The sequence below is a fragment of the Mustela putorius genome, unplaced genomic scaffold, assembly GCF_011764305.1.
Source record: "Mustela putorius furo isolate JIRA1106 unplaced genomic scaffold, ASM1176430v1.1 tig00003972_pilon_pilon_pilon, whole genome shotgun sequence".
Classification (NCBI taxonomy): domain Eukaryota; kingdom Metazoa; phylum Chordata; class Mammalia; order Carnivora; family Mustelidae; genus Mustela; species Mustela putorius.
Genome location: NW_025422115.1, coordinates 10850578 through 10869449, shown reverse-complemented (window position 1 = coordinate 10869449; position 18872 = coordinate 10850578). Strand labels below are relative to the sequence as shown.

At 33.2% G+C, this 18872-nt stretch overlaps 1 long non-coding RNA gene and 1 other non-coding gene across 3 annotated transcripts in view; one reads left to right on the top strand and one right to left on the bottom strand.

Moving 5' to 3' along the window:
- Window positions 1-18872, bottom strand: part of LOC101684149 — a 41739-nt gene that overhangs the window by 12267 nt on the left and 10600 nt on the right. For both annotated transcript variants that reach the window (XR_201307.3, XR_006603870.1), the window contains exons 3-6: window positions 11731-11860; window positions 10290-10401; window positions 8975-9125; window positions 6768-7881 (exon numbers count right to left, since the gene is read on the bottom strand). This is a non-coding gene — a long non-coding RNA (uncharacterized LOC101684149). The remainder of the gene's footprint in view (window positions 1-6767; window positions 7882-8974; window positions 9126-10289; window positions 10402-11730; window positions 11861-18872) is intronic.
- On the top strand, window positions 5996-6133 carry LOC123389374. Its single transcript, XR_006603981.1, has one exon. It is a non-coding gene; the product is annotated as a U4 spliceosomal RNA (small nuclear RNA).

The following is an 18872-nucleotide window of genomic DNA, read 5'->3' as shown; positions in this document are numbered from 1 at the left end:
AATTGAGTGTACTTGTGATGAATGCTAGGGGATACTTGGAATTCTTGAATCACTATATGGATACTTGAAACTAATTTAACACTGTACCTTAACTATACAGGAATCCAAATTTTAAAATTCTTATGTTCAGGCCCCTGGGTAGCTCAGTGGTTAAGTGTCTGCCTTTATCTCAGGTCATCATCCTAGAGCCCTGGAATTGAGTCCCAAATCAGGATCCCTGCTCAGTGGGGAACTTCTCCCTCTGCTTCTCCCTCTCCCACACTTCCTGTTGGTGTTTCCTCTCTCACTGTGTCCCTGTCAAGTAAATAAAATGAAATCTTTAAAAAAAATAAAAAAATAAAAATTTGTACTGTTCTTATAGTAAATGAATTATATTGTACTACCATAGAAAATATTCCTGCAATAAATAACCAATGAGGGGCACCAGGATGACTCGGTCATTAAGCATCTGCCTTCAGCTCAGGTCCTGATCTCAGTCTCCTTCTCAGCAAAAAGCTTGCTTTTCCCTCTCCCACTCCCCCTGATTGTGTTTGTTCTCCCTCTCTCCACCTCTCTCTCAAATAAATTAATATATAAATAAAATATTATCAAAAAACATTGTCAAAAATGACAAAAGAATTAATAAATCCAATATGGTAGGTCATTTACACCTAGCTATCATAGCAAATGGAGGACATTATAGCCTATTACAAGGATGTCATATACTAGTTGAATAATCTAGGAATGTAAGTTTCAAAAGGCAAGTATCCTGATATTTTCCAAATATAAATAGAACAGATTATTTTTATAAGGAATTACACATTACAAGCCACGTGGAATGGAATGCATCATTATTCAAGTGCTGATTTGAATGTAACTATTTTAAAAACACATTACAGGGGCACCTCTGCCTTCGGCTCGGGTCATGATCCCAGGGTCCTGGGATCGAGCCCCGCGTCGGGCTTTCTGCTCTGCAGGTAGCCTGCTTCCTCCTCTCTCTCTGCCTGCCTCTCTGCCTACTTGTGATCTCTGTCAGATAAATAAAGAAAAAAATCTTAAAAAAAAATAAAAAAAAAATAAAAACACATTACATATGAATAGTATTTTTTTTAAGATTTTATTTTATTTGACAGAGATCAAGTAGGCAGAGAGAGAGTGGGAAGCAGCCTCCCTGCCAATGCAGAGATTCAGGGCTCAATACCAGAAGGCAGAGGCTTTAACATACTGAGCCACGCAGACATCCCTGAATAGTATTTTTTTTATCTATAAATACCTCAAAGTACTTTATATCCCCCTGTGATACACTATAATGATTTTACTATATATTCTTCACCAGGTAGCATAATGATCATCCTTTAGAAGTAATGGGACCCCCAAATGAGGAAACCCAACAAAATACATTGAGAAGACATTATAAAAGCGATGTAAGCCTTAATTATTATTTCTAGTATAAGACATGAGAAAATCTAAGTACATATTCACCTTCTATTTTCGACATAGTTAAGAAATGATCATGAAACATTGACAGAATGGTCAAATATTCAACATGAAAAGAAACAAGAAGAAAATTGAGGTTAGGACACCAATAGCAAGTCATATTAATAAGACTAAGATGGTCCCTATTAGAGATAGAGATACAGACCTATAACCATAGTGAACCTGTCACAATTACTTATAGTGCTTTGTACATAGGAGACTCCTCTTTCCATGTACCCGTCATGTATTTAAAAGTCTGAGCTATACTTTTGCTATGGTCTAACACAGATATATATATCTAAGGTATACTATATATACATATACATATATATACATATATATATTCTATATATAGAATATGTCTATATTCTATATACAATATAAAAATGTATATAATATTCTATATATAGTCTATATAATTCTGTAATGTTTATAGATAGTTACATAGGTATGTGCCAGAGAATACAGGAAAGAGACACAGAATACCTCAAGGTAGAAATAACATGTGTATTAGTCATAACAATGAACTTAATACACTAGAAATAGGGGATAAAATCAATAGGAATATAAAAGAAACAGAAATATTAAGTTCCTGTCTTAAGTCTTCACTTCTGAATGAAATGAATTACAAAATATCAAGTATCTTTAACATATTTAACACATGAGGGGCGCCTGGGTGGCTCAGTGGGTTAAGCCGCTGCCTTTGGCTCAGGTCATGATCTCAGGGTCCTGGGATCGAGTCCCACGTCGGGCTCTCTGCTCAGCAGGGAGCCTGTTTCCTCCTCTCTCTCTCTCTGCCTGCCTCTTTGCCTACTTGTGATCTCTCTGTCAAATAAATAAATAAAATCTTTAAAAAAAAAACATATTTAACACATGAAACAAAAAAGCAAGAGAAAATGTCCTATATTAAAAGAGAGAAAAAGATTTAATATGAAGACTAGATTACTATAAATAACCAAATATAAGATAAAAATGGCCTAGATAAAAATGCACAGTCCCAGCTTGGATCCAGATTTTCCAATTCTTATGGTATCTTGGGACCCACTCACACATTTACATGAGAATTTATTTTTAAACTCATTAAGGGATTCTACTTAATAACACAATAATAGACATATTATATTATAGTTATTTAAAATTCTTTTCTAATTGCATGCAGCAAATTCAAGATTGAAATTTCTTGGAATTTGTAACTTTCAAAATATGGCAAAATATTGAAAATTATTCATTTTAGTTGCTCAGCATGTTTAAGTTCATTATTATGATTTTATATATATATGTAATTTTTTCTTCCAAGATCATATCTATTTTATGAACAGAGAGAGATAACAGGAGCGGATGCAATAGCAGGCAGAGGTAGAAGGAGACACAAAGAGAGCACAAGCAGGCAAAGTGGTAGGGAGAGGGAGAGGGAGCAGCAGGCTCTCTGCTGAGCAGGAGCCCAATGGAGGACTCAATCCCGGAACCCTTGGATCATGACCTGAGCTGAAGGCAGAATGTTAACCAACTGAGCCACCCAGCTGCCCCTGAATATGAAAATTTTTATAATAAAAAGAACCCAAACTTCAAAGAGTTCAACATGATAATACCCATGACTCCTAGCAAATTCCTTAAATATATACCCAAAGGAAATGAAAACAGGGACTCAAGACATTTTCACACTAATATTCCTATCAGCATTATTCAAAGTGGACAACCATAAGCCGAACTATTATCTAAGTGTTAAAAAAAAAAAAAACTAGTAAAACTGGACATATATATACTTTGGAATATTACTGGGCCACAACAATAAATGAAGTTCTGAGGCATAACTTATTTCCTAACTACCATTCCCTATAAGGAACCAGGTATCCTCAGAGAAATTACTGTTCCCATAACTAGAACAAGAGAAAAAATAAACCCGGATACTGTTAGATGGCCAGAAAGTATATGGTCCTCAGAAAAGGACATATGGATCCAGAAGCCAAATTAAGACCGAGGCCAACTAAAGAGAGACCTGACTTGCCAAATGAGGGAAAATTTGATTCAAGAGTAATGAATTTAACCCAAATGACAAGTGAGAAATGTCCATGTGTCCACACTGAATTGAATACAAACTTAAATGGGGGACAAGGAATAACTCTTAATTATAGTACAAAATTTCAATTCTAATTAATAAAATGTAGGACTGACAAATTTTTAAAAATCGAAATTTGCATTTTCAACATAGTATCATGTCATCTTAGAGGAGTGAAAGTTTGACTTTTTCTTTGCCGATTTGGATGTAACTGTTTTTGTTGTCCGATTCCTGAGGTTAGAACTTCCAATACCGTGATGAACAATAGTGGTGAATGTGGACATCCCTGTTGTGTTCCTGACCTCAGGAGAAAAACTCTCAGTTTTTTCCATTGAGGATGGTAATTGCATAGATCATGGAATTTAACTATATGGCTTTTGTGATAATGAGGTATGATCCCTCTATCCCTACACTATAGAGTTTTAATCAAGAGAAGATGCTGTATTGTGTCAAATGCTTTCTCTACAACTATTGAGAGGATTATAGGGTTCTTGTTCTTTATCAATGTGGTTTTTATCACATTAACTAATTTGCAGATGTTGAACCACCCTTGAAGCCCCAGAATAAATCCCACGTGGTTGTGGAGAATAATCCTTTTAAGATACTGTTAGGTCCTCTTAGCCAATTACTTATCAGATAAAGGGCTAGTATCTAAAACCTATAAAGAACTTCTCAAACTTGGGGCACATGGGTGGCTCAGTGCGTTAAAGCCTGCCTTCAGCTCAGTTCATGATCCTGGTGTACTGGGATTGAGCCCTCTATGGGGCTCTCTGCTCTGCGGGAGCCTGCTTCCTCTTCTCTGCCTGTCTCTCCGCCTACTTGTGATCTCTTTGTCTGTCATATAAATAGATTAAAATCTTTATCAGGGGCACCTGCTTTTGGCTCAGGTCATGATCCTAGAGTCCTGGGTTCGAGCCCTGAGTAGGGCTCTCTGTTCTGCTCAGCAGGGAGCCTGCTTCCTCCTCTCTCTCTGCCTGCTTCTCTGCCTACTTGTGATCTCCCTCTGTCAAATAAATAAATAAAATCTTAAAAGTAAAAAACTTATCAAACTCAACACCCAAAACAAAAAAATCCAGTCAAGAAATGGGCAGAATTTTTCCAAAGAAGATATATAAGTGGCCAACATGAAAAAAATGCCCAGCATCCCTCTGCATCAGGGAAATACAAATCCAAATCACAATGAGATACCACCTCCCACCACAATGGCTAAAATTAACAAGTCAGAAAGTGATAGATGTTCCCAAAGATGGGGAGAAAAGGGTTCCTACTGTTGATGAGAATCTAAGCTGTTGCAGCTACTCTGGAAAACAGTATGGATGTGCCTCAAAAAGTTAAAAATAGAACTATGACCCAGCAATGGGACTATTAGGACTATTAGGTATTTATACAATTGATACAAACAGAGAGATTTGAAAGTACACCAACACTGCAATGTTTATAGTAACAATGTCCACAAAATCCAAAACTTGGAAAGTGCCCAAATGTCCATCAACAAGTAAACAGATAAAGATGTGGTACATATATACAATGGAACATTATTCAGCCATAATAAAAATTAAAATTTCATGATTGGCAACAATGTGGATATAACTAAAAAGTGTTATGCTAAGCCAAGTAAAAGTCAAAGAAACACAAATATCATGATTTCACTTGTATGTGTAACTTAAGAAATAAAACATGATCATAGAGGAAGTTAGGGAAAATTAAAATAAGACAAAATCATGGTGTGAGACAAACTCTAAGAGACTCTTAACTCTAAGAGATGAACTGAGTGTTGCTGGAGGGGAGTTGGGTAGGAGAATGGGGTACCTGGGTGATGGGCATTAAGGAGGGCACAAGATGTAATGAGCACTGGGTATTACATGTAATTGACAAACCACTAAACTAAATTCTGCCTCTGAAACTAAAAGGAAAAAAAGTGTTTTGTCAAAAGAAATCACAATTTGTCAAACACCATTGTGTATTAATTATTACAAGCAACAATAGTCTAAAATTTGCAGATAAGTATAACAGTATTTATAGTATCTTCTCCAACATACTTGCTACGTAACACTGTAATCAAAGTTACATCACTAGTCACAAGGCGTATCAGCATTATGTGATCTCTAGTGATGATCTGAGAAGGGAGTACCATTTCTGTAGTAATCTTATGCACAACCTCAATTTCAATGACAAAAATCACACAAACCCATATGGAGTTATGTTAATAAATATTCTGTAGACTCTTCAAAAACATCAACATTGTGAAAATAAAAGAAAACTGGGCATCTGCCCCAAGCAAAGTGGCATTAAGGAGACTATGACAACTATCTGCAGTGAAGGATTCCACTTTCAGTCATGGATTATAAAAATATCAGTTAACAGAACTATACCAATTTCCTAGTATAGGTAACTGTGTAACACATATGAAAGATTTAATACAAGAGGAGGGTAGAGAACAATATACATTTTTGTAAGCTGAAAGTTATTTGAAAATAAAAATTAATCTTTGCGCAGTGGCAGTATCGTAGCCAATGAGGTTTATCCGAGGCACGATTATTGCTAATTGAAAATAAAAATTAAAAAATTATTGCTAATACTTCTGGTTTTCAGTTGATAAAAAAATAATACTACAAATATATAGATAGAACAGGTAAACCAAATACAAAAACCTGACAAAAGCAGAATATAAGCTATTTATGTAGGATATTTTCAGAAATTGCAAAGAAAAATTCTAACAATAGGGAAATATTTACGGATATATATGCACAACAAATAGACCTCCACGTTCATACATACACAAAGTATAGCTCAAGAATGTTCATTTTTAGGAAGTTACTTTTTAGCATTATCAATAATTATAATGGCATGTGTGATCACCTATAATCACCTATAATATGTGACAAATATAAAGCATTTTATTAAACTGTCATCAAATTTTGCATAAATGCCCAGGATAGGAAAGTTACCTAAAATGACCCATAAGTAAATGAACCTTAAAATAGTAAGACTAATATTCACTGTCAAATAAGCTAGAGCTGTTTCTGCTTCCATATTTCTATAAGAACCATGAATTAGGAAAGAAAGGCAAAATTCTGGAATTTTAATGAAATGTCACTAGGAAAGTAAACAAAAATGGCTCTTTATGAAAATAAACGAGTAGTACTATTCCCGTAACTACAGTAACAAAACTATGAAATGACTGGGAATGATTTTAAAAAACCACACCAGCAGTTTCCCAACAATTTGATTAAAAAAAAAAAAAAGACAGACATACCTTGCAGATTGATAGGAAGACTCACTTTTAAAGACATCTATTCTCTCCTAATTAATCTATTAAATTTGGTGCAAATGAAATTAAAACTGCATTTTTTTCCAACTTGCAAAATAATTTTAAGCATCAATTGAGAGAAAAAAATGCGACTATAGAAAGGGAATATTCTGGAAAAAAAAAGAGAAATGAGATAGATCTCAATGGAATAGACAAAATCATCAGTAACTTTAAAGTATCAAAAGACAGTAAGGCAAACAAATAGAGATGCAGATGATTCTATGTGGGAATTTCTAAGTAACTATGGTAGCATTTAGCTAAGTGATAACTTCTTAAATCAAGGTAAATAATTTCACTGGGTAATGGTTTAAAACCACAGTAACAATTAACGGAAAAAATGAAATGACAGAGTGACAAAAAACAGAATACAAAGAATGCATGAGAGTGATGGACACATATCTGAATAAAAACACAGAACTCAAAAGGCATAAAGCAGAGCATTATATTTGAAAACACAACTTTTGTACAACCAAAACATCACAGTAAAATGGTGATGAGAACATACAGTATGAAATTTGCAATGCATGACAAATGGTTAACATACTAACATACTTAGTCATAAATCATCTTAGAAACCATTACAAAAACACTAATATTCTGAGGGAAATGAAAAAAAAAAAAACAACAACAGAGGAAAATGAAAAAACAAGTGACTAGTAAGTTTTAAGGATATATGAAGATGACTGAACTGAACAGTTTAAGAGAATAAAAGCAGTTTTTTTGTAACACCACATTGTCAAAGATTAAAATTCCGAAATGTAATGTTTGTACTATTTAAGATCATACTGAACCTCTCTGGGTAATAACATCTCCACCATTCAAGCTCCTGAGATTTAGTCCAATGTCATTATGAAAACAGTCAACATGCCTGGTTACAATTCCCTCCAATGACACTCTAGTAATTTTCAAACTTGAGTTTTCTCAGTCCATTTTTTCTGATCTGTGAGGAGTATCCACTCTAACACATGAAACAGAAGTCTCCATACATTATTAAGACTGTTTTTTGGATTTGAAGATGGTGGCAGAAGCAATAGCATCAGTTTTTCTGTTTAGTCACCACCTGAGAGACATATTGGGGAATGGTTAAAAATCAGAAACATACTTTTATGTAATTATCACTAGGAGCTAATAAAGTTATGTACAATGAAATGCAACATCCATTAAATTGTGAAGAAAAAAGAGATGGATAAAAATTACTTTTGGAATTTTCTAATAAGGCTGAAGATGGTAACTATACTCACTGTGTTGACCATTACATAATGCACAGAATTATCTATTCACTATCACTATTCACTACTGATACACGTGAAGCTGATGTTAACATTGTCAACTTAAAAAAGCCAATTACTGGTATTCTTTCTTCTCATACCTTTCTAGTTCTCATGTTATGTTTCTGTTCAGCTATGTATTTGAAGGATTGCCTATATCCCTAGATTGTTCATTCACATACATAATTATTTGACATAATCTACATGCATTTCTGTACACAGGGTAACAACGCCAAAAAATTCCCCCCAAAATAACAAATGGACCTCAATACGTTTGGGGAGAATAATGGTATCTGTAAGATATAGAGATAATGGCACTTAGATCTTAAATCCTTAGGTCTAACTTAGATCTAACTTAGAAATAAATCCTTCAATTTAGATCCTAACCCATTATTCAAGCTATCAAAAAATTGTTGAGTAGACACTTCCTCCAAGAAGTCTTAACCCTAACCCAGAATAACCTTAAAGGTGAAGACGTTAATCATAAAGTATTTTGTATTAATCATTACTAAATAGAAGATTAAGGACTTCTTCGAGGAAGTACATTATGTAACCTGAATAGACCTCAGTTCCCACTAGCTATCACCATAAATTCATTAATCTTAGTAAAAGCATAATATTGGGACACGTGGGTGGCTCAGTTAGTTAAGCGGCTGCCTTTGGCTCAGGTCATGATTCCAGCATCCTGGGATTGAGTCCCGCATCAGGCTCCTTGCTCGGCAGGGAGCCTGCTTCTCCTTCTCCCTCTGCCTACCACTCTGTCTGCCTGTGTTCGTGCTCTCTAACAAATAAATTTTTAAAAAATAAAAAATAAAAGCATAATATTAGCTCCTGTCTAACCAAAGTGTCCCTTCCTGAATCAAATGAGCACTTATCTGTTCTTACAGTAATTTCTCCAAGGGGTATTTGTGGAAACAGAGATCAGAGATGAAGAAACGTTGAATGAATAATACTGCCAGAGAGAGGTCTGATGATACCAATTCTTGGAATTACAAACCAGGAGGGCGGAAGTGTGTTTTCATGAAACTATCACCTCCTGATAGGAAAAAAAGAAACACAGTAAGATAAGGTATAGAACATTCTTATAGAATAGCTAAAGCAGCAGGTTAAGTGGATACTCATCTTAAACTTTTTTAGAACTCCTTAAATTCTTAGAAACAATTCATCATTATGATTAATGATGATTAATCCCATAGTTGATGCAACTCTTCAGCATTGGCCATTACTTTACCCATACTTTTAAGTTTTTAAATTCTAGTTACATACACTGTATGTACTAGTTTCAGATGTACAATTTAGTGATTCAACACGTTCATACAATAACCCTTGCTCTTCACAAGTGCCATCCTTAATCCCCATCACCTATTTTCTCCATGCCTCCTACTTGCTTCCCTCTGATAACCATCAGTTAGTTCTCTGTAGTTAAGAATGTTTCTTGGTTTGCCTCGGCCTTTTTCATTCCTTTGCTAGTTTGTTTCTTAAATTCCACATGCATGAAATATATGGTATTTGTCTTTCTTTACTGACAACTATATGACTGCAATCCACCTCACTGCAAATGGCAAAGTTTCATTGTTATTTTATAGCTGAATAGCATTTCATTGTTTATTTATCACTTCTTCCTTATCCATTCAACCAGCTGATGGACACTTAGTCTATTTCCATAGTTTGGCTATTATAGACAACACTTTCATAAACACTGGGGTGTATGCATCCCTTTCAATTAGTATTTTTGTATTCTATAGGTAAATGCCTCATGATTCAATAGCTATTATCATATTTTTAACTTTCTGAGGAACTTCCACACGCTTACACAGTGACTGAACCAGTTGGCATTCCCACCAACAGTGCAAGAGGTTTCCCCTTTATTTGGTTTCCATGAACTTCTCCCTTTAACACACTACAAAATTTACCTGCAAAAATTATGTCCAACTAATGAACAATTGCTCATTACCTTTATAATATTATGTCATGATATATTATAAATAAGGTCATTAATTGAAAGAATACACAAATAATCTCCTACATTCTACATCTAATCCACATCTCTATTTCAGCAAAAATTATCTTTGGAAAGAATTGGTTTTCTCACCAATTCTCAGACACCATTCAATATTCCAAAGTCTGCCTCAATGATATTTTCCTGAGTCTTGCCAAAGCCTTGTATTAAAACACTACTTATTGGTCCAGAACTTCTTACCTATTATTCCCAGTTAACACTTTTACATTAAAGAAGTCCATAGCATGAGGAATATTCCTGATGTCAGTTGTCCTCAGGTTATCTATAAATCTCTTCTTTTCATCATGTACTTCTGATAAGTAAGGATACAATATAGACAGTTACAAGTGAGACACAAGTACACACAAGTTAGGAGGACTACAAAATTATCAGGTATAATGAAGGGAGATAAATAAGCAATTCATAGCACAGTAACTTTTTAAAAATTTTCTCACCTTATCAGTGAAATTTTAACACAAATTTATTGAAATGTTTCTCATGTTTATTCTGAATAATATTAAAAAATGTGAAATTCTACTTGAAAACCTTCTGGAAGACTGTCACTAGCACAAAAGAAAGTGATGAAACCATTCTCTAATTACTCCCATTAATTAAGAGTAACTTCCAACTTATTCCAATAACCTCTCCCTCAAACAACGTGATCTAGAGAGTAACCACAAATACAGCAGTGAATTATGAAAATTTACCCTAATGAGCAGAAACTTCTCCAATATAGACCTACAAATGGCTAGCAGACATATGAAAAAATGTTCATCATTATTAGCCATCAGGGAAATTCAAATCAAAACCACACTGAGATACCTCCTTACACCAGTTACAATGGCAAAGATTAACAAGACAGGAAATGACAAATGTTGGAGAGGATGTGGATAAAGGGGAACTCTCTTACATTGTTGATGGGAATGCAAGCTGGTGCAGCCACTTCAGACAACAGTGTGGAGATTACTCAAAAAATTAAAAATAGAGCTACTCTATGACCCTGACACTGCACTCCTGGGTATTTACCCCAAAGATACAGATGTAGTGAAAAGAAGGGCCATATATACCCCAGTGTTCACAGCAGCAATGGCCACAATAGCCAAACTGTGCCAAGAGCTAAGATGGCTTTCAACAGATGAATGGATACAGAAGATGTGGTCCATATATACAATGGAATATTACTCAGCCATCAGAAAGGCTGAATACCGAAAATTTTATCACCACAGTTGTGACTGGAGGAGATTATGATGACTGTTATAAGTCAAGCAGAGAAAGTCAATTATTATAAGGTTTCACTTACTTGTGGAACTTGAGGAATAACGTGGAGGACATTAGGAGAAGGAAAGGAAAAGTGAATTGTGGGAATCAGCAGGGGAGATGAACCATGAGAGACTGTGGACTCTGAGAAACAAACTGAGGTTTTCAGAGTGTAGCAGGGAGGGAAGAAGTGTGTGCCTGGTGGTGAGTATTAAGGAGGGCATGTATTGCATGGAGCACTGGGTGTTACACGCTATGAATAGTGGAACACTATATAAAAACTAATGATGTAATGTTGTAGTGACTAATATAATACAATAAAAACTTCAGTTAATTTTAATCATTCATGTGTTTGTAAACCCAAATACAATTTTTTAGCACCTACCTCATATCCCATCTTCTCCCATATTCTTTTCGTGTATCCCACAATACTGTTTCAGTGTGTAAAACTCTGCTGTACTAGTCTCTAAATCACACGTTCTTCATGATCACTCACAAACTATTCATAATGGCCACTGGGAATACAAAATTCGATATAACAGCCCAATACTCTCAAGATGTCAACAGGCAAGGATACAGAAAGGCACAAGTTGGTTTTATCTTTTAAATCCCCTTTTGTTGTTTAAATGTTCCTTTTGAAGTATCTTCACAATTTCAAATGCCAAAAGCAGAAGCAGCCCTTCCATTCCCAACTCTCTATACAGTAATGTAAAATTTTTGCCATATGATCTTCTAGACAACTTTCTATTCAACAATTCATATATTTCAGATTGTCAAGTAGCAATATACAGATTAACAATGTTTTACCATTTAACTTAAACATGTACAAAAATCTTATAAAAAATGCTTAAATAATCACCATTATATCAACTCTAATGACTAAGCGTTACTTAACTCTATAAATCATGGCAGAATAATTAGATTCCTTGGGAATAGTAAACATTAACACTTTCATCAGAACAGCTAGAAGCACATGGATACACCTCTGTAAACACACTACTGATGTTTGTTTGAAAAATAACATAATTAAAAAATATTCACTTAAAACACCCATTCATATCAGAATATCCTCCAGTGCTTAAATTGTATTCATATGATGAATAAGATATAACCATTATGATCTTTTAGGGATGTATTATTTCAGATGGTCCAATTATTTAATACTTAATATATAACATATTTTCTTCTTTATAAATTTGAGACTTTGGAATAGATAAAATCCCAGCAACAAGTTATACCACTTCAAATGTTTACATACTTTAATTTCAACTATTATTGCCAAACTGCTGTTCAAAAAATATATTAATTTATATTTTCATTTATATTCTTTATTTCTTAGAAGACTACCAAGATGTAATACTTTTTACATTTGTTTGACTATGCATAACATACAAATATAACTACACACTAGATATTTTTGATAAGTTCTTAGAATAATAAAATATTCATAATTAAAGTAATTATTTTCATTTAGATGTATATATACATGGTAACAGAAAACATACACAAGAGCTAACCATTTTATATTAAAAATAATATACATTTAGATATATCATGAAGTGGAATTATAGAAATGTTTAAGCTTAGATTTGAAATATTTCCATAAATTTCACAAAAAATAAAATGCAAAGCAATATGGTAATAAATGAGAAAGAGAATAATATCAGGTTTATACTCCTAAAAGTAGTTTTTCTGTATACAGGTGCTTAACATTTATATTATGCATGTGTATGTATATATACATATAAATTTGCCATAGTAGACCTACATAACACAGTAAAATAACAATTACTTAGCAATAAAAGTATCATTTAACTATGAACAGACCTGTGATTTTAAATAATTCCCTTTCTCATGCCTTCCTTTTTCTAAGGATAACATACATTCTGAATTTTTTATTTTTTTTTAAGATTTTACTTATTTATTTGACAGAGAAAGAAATCACAAGTAGGCAGAGAGGCAGGCAGAGAGAGTGGGGGAAGCAGCTTCCCCGCTGAGCAGAGAGCCTGATGCGATGCTGGGCTCAATCCCAGCGCCCTGAGATCGGGACATGAGCTAAAGGCAGAGGCTTAATCCACTGAGCCACCCAGGCACCCCTTGTTTGTTTTTTAAGTATAAAAGTTAATCTTTTCTTCTCTCTGAGAAGCTAACAATCTGAAGAAAAAGGAAGCAGTCTGAGGATTTGATGATCTATCTATCCCTCTGCTCAAAAACCTACCTAACAAAAATCAAATGTTATAGAACAATTATTACTTATTACACTGAGAAAATATTTATAAAAAAATTTATGGTACTTGACAATTTAATATTTATAAATGTATACATTGTGAAATTTCATGTCTGGAAAAACTAGGTATTTATAAATAATATAGTCATCTGCTATTTACAAAGTTGTCTTGAATGCTGTCATACTGTCCAGTTAAATACAAAACTGAATAGTTCTAAGACAGGGAATAAAATTTCTTATGTCACATATTTTCTATGATTAAATACATAATGCCCTTTCAGCAATATACCTATAAAATTATGACTTTGGATTCTTAATGTTTAATAAATACAAGGACTAAACAGTGATTAAAATGTAAAATTTTCTCTGAGAGAATTCGAGTGGTAGTAAACCCTTCTAACTTTCTTCCTCCCCTAACAACTCCATAAACAGATACCAAAATATGTATAGCTCAAGAAATCTAAAATTGTTATCAGTTGCAATGCTATTATAACCTTTGATAACGACTATGAAATTTTACAATGAATTATTTACAAAATTATACTTTGTGAGACTCTACACATCTAGAAAGACTAGATGTTAAAAAGTAAAAAAAAAAAATCTGTATCTGCCCATTATTTACAATTGTCTTGAATATTGTCATGCAACCAAAGGAACACATACAGAACTGTATATTGTTCCATGAGGTAGTATAAAAATCTCCTTAAGAAAGTCATTTATATATCCAATCTAAATAACAATAAAACAAATATGGGAGAGGGATGAATAGGTGGAGCATAGAGAATTTTTAGGACAAACAGAATAGTCTGTATAATACCATGAAGGATGCAGGGCATTATACATTTGTCCAAACTCACAAAATGTACAACACCAAGAGTTAGCCATAACAAAACATGGACCTTGGCTTATAATGATTATGTCAATGAATATTCATCAGTATTAACAGATGTACCAGTCTGATAAGGGATGTTGATAATGGGGGGTTATTATGCTTGTGCAGAATGGTTAATGATGGAGATTATGCAAGTGTTGGGCTGGGGCTATTTGGCAAATCTTTGTACCTTGCCCTCAATTTTGCTGTGAACCTAAATCTGCTATAAAAAAGTCTTAACAAAAAAATAAGATATATATATATTCAGGAAAATCCTAATAAAATACATCACAATATATTCAGAAACATCAAATGAATTTACATGGTGTAAGTTTAATGGCACACTATTTTACTATAAGAGTGGAATAAAGTACAATCTATTTCTCCTCTTAACAACCAAATAAATAGATAAATGTTTTACAGCTCTAAGAGCCTATACATAAATGATCAATTTCTTTGCTATGCTGATTTTAAAGGACAATAATCCTAACACATTTACAATGAAAACATTTAAATTATACTGTGATACTCAATACATCTAGAAATATTACATCTTTAAAATAAATATTTCACTTGCTCATTATTTACAAAGTTGTCCTATTGCCACTCAACAGATATACACAGAATTTTCTAATTTAGATTCTACAAAATGTTCTTTAGCAAAATGAATTTCATCAAGAACCTCAGTACATCTGAGAAAATAAGATATACCTGCATGTCCCTTAAACTGACAGAAATATTTTTATATAAAATGGGTACAATTTAATTACTGCAGTCTAACTTTTCTTCTAAATAAAACTGGAGACAAAAAAATTTTGACCACTCTGTCCTCTCTGACTGTATACATTCGTGTGCATGTGTATAAGAACACTAATGTTAACAAAAATAGGACTCATAATCCTTTAACTCAATTTTTAAATAATCTGTCTTTAAAAATCTCAATCCAGGCAATTCTACACAAAAGTAACAGTATCAAAAGAAAACTGTTTCTTCCACTATCATATTTATCAGCAATTCTATGTACTTCCTTAGTCAAATGTTATAAAGTAGCCACTATAAATACCATTCTTTAACAAACCAAAAAGCTACCCATACAGAATTCTTAGAATAATGTGAAAATGCTAACCATGTCAAACTTACATTTTATCAATAGCATGACTGCAACATATATGAGATGTTCACCATCTCTTTAAACCAAAAGGAATAGTTAACAATCAAAAAATCATACATTATAGATGAGATTGGAAAACATTCACCCCTCCACCCATATCCCTCACAACAAACCACTGAACATGCAGAAAATCTAATTACTATACTGATTTTTAAAAGTATGATATTTAAAAGTATTTCTGGCAGCAATAGTTATATATCTAGAAATAACAAGTGTTTTATAAATAATTACATACACAGCATTCTAGACATTATTCTTAACAACAGAAGGTTATTTTATCATGTCTACAAGCATTTAATAAAGTTTATGTGCTCTAATTTTAGGTGAAATATATTCAAATATAGAACAGCAATATCTGAACATCTATAAAATTATGGTATAAAAAAAAAAAACATCTGATCACATGTGCATAACTACTTAGTAACAACCCAACAGACACCAGGTGAAAACACAGAAGTGGTCTTGTAACAGTTCTGTTTTTGCCCTAGTTGTTCAACATTAATAGGTTTGCTATGCACGTGTATGCATGCTGTGTGTTTATGTGTGGAGAGGTTATTTCTATATAGCTAGAAATTAAGACGTTATATAAGGTAGTGAAAGGATTCCCTGCACTGTTCTCAACATTTAACATCCAAAATTTTTATTGATATTATTCAAGTTTCACATTTAAAAATATGAATGACAGTTTCTGTACTTTAACAAAAATTGTTGAAAAAAATCTCAGTAACACAAAGAGAGAGAAAAAGAGAGAGGCAAACCAAGAAAACACTCTTAACTATAAAGAAATAGTGTTACCAGAGGCGGAAGGTGGGTGAGGGCATAGATTAACTAAGTGATGTGGATTAAGGAGTGCACTTGTGATGAGGACTAGGTGTTGTATGAAGTGCTGAATCACTATATTGTACACCTGAAATTATTACTATGCTGTATGTTAACTATCTGAAATTTAAATAAAAACTTCATAAAATACACAAATATTTTAAAAAAATCAAAATCAAGCCTAACTCATGAAGATGCTCACTCTATCTACACTCAATGTTTCTACCTCTAATGTTTCAATGAAAATATATTTATAAAATTATTGACAGAAATTATATATCCAGCAATGTTTTTGAAAATGACACTGATCTTCTATATGCCAAAAAAAAAAAAAAATAGTAATACCATCTCCAGCACCGAATACATCCTAAACAGACATGGTATAGTGATTCAACTTGCCAAAATAAAATGTCTCTCAGATTTGTATTAAAAAAATAAGTGCCTATCAGCAAATCTTATGCAGATGTTCTGAAACAAAAACTAGCACTGGTCTATTGACTTAGCTAGCAATCTAACAATATATTCAGCAACTAAAGCTCAAACTGCAACTCCCTTTATCACTCTCCTTTATGAACCACAAAATGACTTGAAGAACAGACTAAACCTGAGTGATAACGTTTCTTTGCTATGATTTTTAAGAAACACTTATTTTATAGATCTGTTTACTATACAGCTGTGTGTATATTACACAGGTGTACATGAAAGAAACCCTGTAAAATCAAGGATTAAAAGTTTAAAGCAAAAACTATTATATATCCTAACTATTTCACACAGAACAATGTAACAAAATCCCATGAACTTCACCTGCCTAACCTGCCTAAGTATTTACTAAGAGATAATCTGAAAACTGTTACAATAATTTTTCACTCTATTTATAATTAATATATTTACAAAACATGCTGATATAATAGTTCCTTGGCTTTAATAAAATGTAGTAACTGTGTCTATTATATACACATTATATAAAATATTTCTTGGATCATCCCATCCTTTAATGACCATAGGTTTGATAGATAATTGTGAACATCCCCCCAAAAAACTTACAATTACCTATACCTATATAATTAGATGTAAATATATTAAAACAAGAGCAATTTGGTTATTATTAAATGTGGAATTCCACTGACATGAAAACTTTTCTAACCTGTTACATTTAATCACATGTAGGATTTATCTAATAACTGTATTTTCTGTTGATATAAACAGAAAATAAACATCTCAAAACCATGAACAGAGTCAGACCAATGGATATGACATTTCCACCATGATGAACCTTACATAAAACAATGAGATATTGGGCGCCTGGGTGGCTCAGCGGGTTAAGCCGCTACCTTCGGCTCAGGTCATGATCTCAGGGTCCTGGGATCAAGTCCCGCATCGGGTTCTCTGCTCAGCAGGGAGCCTGCTTCCCTCTCTCTCTCTGCCTGCCTCTCCATCTACTTGTAATTTCTCTCTGTCAAATAAATAAATAAAATCTTTAAAAAAAAAAAAACAATGAGATATTATACTAGACACTACACATTTACCACACCTAAAAATTGAGACTAAATATCTGAAGAGGCTAGATATAATATCACTTTTGGGAAATAAAAATGTCTGTCCTGTAATATTTACAGTTAGGTCTATACATGTAAAAAATTAGATGTTAAAAAAAGTTACATTATATATAACACTGTAATAAAATATGTAACATTATCAACTGAAAAGGAATTAACTTTTGGAACTGAGAGGCAATTCCACAATTCCATTTTGTTACTGGTTAAAAGAGTAACAAAAACACACACCAGTTTAACATTATAATATTAGTAAAATACATGTAAGATTCCCAACATCTGAACATGGAGTAAAGCCTGGCTGATCCAGAACTGTCTCTGTACATATGCATACTCATATAGCCCTCAAAAATTTCTTATTCTCTATCTTCTAAATTCTGCTTTTATTTGTTTAAAACAAACAAGGCAATCTAGAAACTCCTCTCTGTAATCCAACGAAACTACATTCGAACAATTTAAATGACGAAATGTCAGCCATCTCCGTTCTTAAAAGGGTGTTTTAACAGTACTTTTTTTCTATTATATACAGAGAAATAAAAAAGTCCATTATATCCTGGTCCATCAAACATGCATAGAGACTGGCCTCTTATGCAGCAATTCCATCATGAGAATTAAATCCTGTACCATACAAATATTAACATAAAGAGCATTTAGAGGATAACATCCACAGCCATATATAGCAGCTTTAAAAAAATTTCTTATTATGACCACTGCATACAGAATAATCCCTACCCCAACCCCCAAAAAAGCCACAGCAATCCCATCATATGATATTAAATATCCATCATTCAGAGGTAACTCCTATTTCTATAGTCATGTTACTAAAAAATATTTCTTCTACATGTTAGCAACTACCTTCTTAGCAATCACAGTGCCTTAAGGTCAC